This window comes from Solanum lycopersicum, chromosome 12, assembly GCF_036512215.1.
Source record: "Solanum lycopersicum chromosome 12, SLM_r2.1".
Lineage (NCBI taxonomy): Eukaryota > Viridiplantae > Streptophyta > Magnoliopsida > Solanales > Solanaceae > Solanum > Solanum lycopersicum.
In genome coordinates, this window is record NC_090811.1 from 20417777 (window position 1) to 20420697 (window position 2921).

A 2921-nucleotide genomic window follows, 5' to 3' on the forward strand; every position below is an offset into this window, starting at 1 on the left:
CTTTTTATTGAATGTTTTTTTTGATCTGAAGATGAGTTTTTAAGGTTTATTTCTTTAAATGTTTCATCTCTAACTGATCTTCGTGTTATTCATTTCATCGCCTATTGTTCAAGCTCGGCTTCCGTGTGCTCGTCTTGCTCTGATTGTAAGGCCTAATATGTCCTCAATAATCAGCGAACATATTATCATGTCTGTATTATCATATTATAAGTGGAAGTGATAATTTACTTTTGAATTAGTGGATTTAACATCAAAACTAATGATTCATAGACAACATTGATGCCTATTTTAGCAAAATAAAAAAGAAACTGCTTCATTTGACGGTAAGATTCTAAAAAGTAAAAAACCAAAGGAGAAATATATTACGTAAATTGTGTGACATTTTAAACATTTATTTATTGTTGTTGTCTTCCCCACAAGGTTTTTCACTCTTAACCAATGGAAATCATTTATGGATTATTTGCAAGAATCTATTCACAAATTCTTTCTTATTCGGTACGTCAAATAGCGTTAGATTTTGAACTTAATCAATTGTTGAATAACCCTTAGAATTTTAAAAAAGACAAGTAGAAAATATTCAAAAATAGTTGTTTAGAAGTGTGAAGAAACCCACTATTTATAGCTAACAAATAGTAGTATGAATATGTGCTACTTGTTCCTTAAAAGAAAAGTTACAACCTTTCGAAAAAGTCACTACTCATCAGAAAAAGGCACAACCCTTTCAAAAAGTCACATCCCTTGAAAAAATTACAACCATTCAGTAAAGTCATAACTCATGGAAAATGCCAAAACCCATCAAAAACGTCGCAATCCTTTACAAAAGTCACATCCCGTTGAGAAAATCACAATCCTAATATGCAAAGGTATCTACATTTAACTTAATACAAATAAAAAAATTAATAAATAAAATAAATTGAGTACTTCATATATATACATACATACATATATATACCTATATATACATATATATATATATATATACATACATATATATATACATATATATATTCAGACATACATACATACATATGTATATATATATATATATATAGAGAGAGAGAGAGAGATAGATAGATGAATTGATCATCATATTATTATTTATTTGTATATGAACTAGATTCATTGCACGTGTGTTGCATGTGTAGGATAAGTCCTGAGATCCCTATACATGAGATATTAAATCTTTTATGTATGTTTTAGTCTTTCAACATATCAATATGTTTTTTAATAATGCACTACGTCATAGAAAGTGAATGTTCAATCTATTTGCCTTCTTACTTGTTGGGCATTGTTGTAACGAACGTCATATTCTTAAATTGTTATTAGCAAATTTGTTAGTAAATAATTGTGCATAAGTTAACAACTTGTCCTCTAAGTTATACCATGTAATGAACTGTATATTTCCTTTTGATATTTGAAATTAAGTGTACCATGTATTTGAATAACATTAATACACAAAAGTAAGGTCTTCAGTTGTAGATTTGTGGCGTTTTTCATATCGTCTCCTCTGCAACAAAATCTAAGAATTCGTCAAATATAATTTTTATTATTTACATGTGTGTTGTATATTTTTTCTAGTATGATTTATTTATTACATTTTTTGTATTAACTAAATTTCACCTAATACTTTCTTGTCGACATTATTTCTTGTATATGTCATGGTGAATCAATCTAGTTATTCAGTCAGGACTCACACTTTTGTTGTCAGCATAGATATTCTTCTGGATAGCGCAATATATAGTTTTTCATGCGAGAAAGCTTTCCAATGTAGGTATAATTCTTCATTAAATATCGTTTGACCTTTATCATGGACGTTTAGAATATTTTAAATCTTTATCGGTTTTGGTCCTTAGCAATTTGGTTTTCAGTTTAAACGATAAGAATATAATTGTAAACAAACATATAACTTCTCTAATAAATTAGACATTAAAAGACAATAATGTAATTTTACAGAAGCTCATAAAATAAAAATAATAACAATAAAAATGAAAAGAACTATTCATGTGTAACACAAAGACAAATAAGGAGGAATATAATTCATAATTTAGGTTTTGCCGATTTTTATAATATAAAGTTGTGATCTCTTAGTCACAAAAAAGTATGCATTGATTTCTAAATGAAAATTGCATAACTATTAAGATATTGAGATTAGTATTTACTAATATATATGTATATTTAAATGTTTAATTTTCGATAATCTGAACTCCGAATAGTTATCCATTTACCCAATAACTGAATATATATAAAATTGATACCAAACCGATAACCCGATAATTCCTTTTTAAAGAACCATTAAGAAATCACTCACCCATTTATCGAATAGCAAGAAGTTGGTAATACTTTTTTCGGTTCGGTTTATCGGTCAAATCGATTTTTACAGACCCCTAGGGGTGTGATATTTGTATTGTCGAAGTATACACTTGGTTTATGGCATATTGACCTATGACATTCTCGTCAAATCATTTTAAAATCAATCTTTTCCCCTTGCATGAACCACTTATAGGGTCCAATTTTCTTAGCAATGTGATCGACGCTTTTTCTTTCAAAACAAACCTAATGTATAAAATGAAAAGAATCATCAATTTTTATGTATATGTAATTGTGTAATTCTTTCTTTTCTTTTGCGTTATGAAGCATTACAATAAGATAACTATAAAATTAAGGACGAATAAGACAACATATCTATGCTGCAGAGTGCATTGAGTATTAGTGTTTTTAGGTATAAATAGAGAGCAAATCATTACTAAGATTGATTCTATGTAGTCTTGCATGCTAAAGGCTAGTGAATATTTTGCCAAATTAAATAGTATAACATTGGTACGTTGTTCTCTACCACATAATTCATGTCGTAAGCACTATCTGTTTAAAAAGGGGAAGGGGTTGTTATATCTATATTGTTGGTATAAACATTTTGTTTGTAG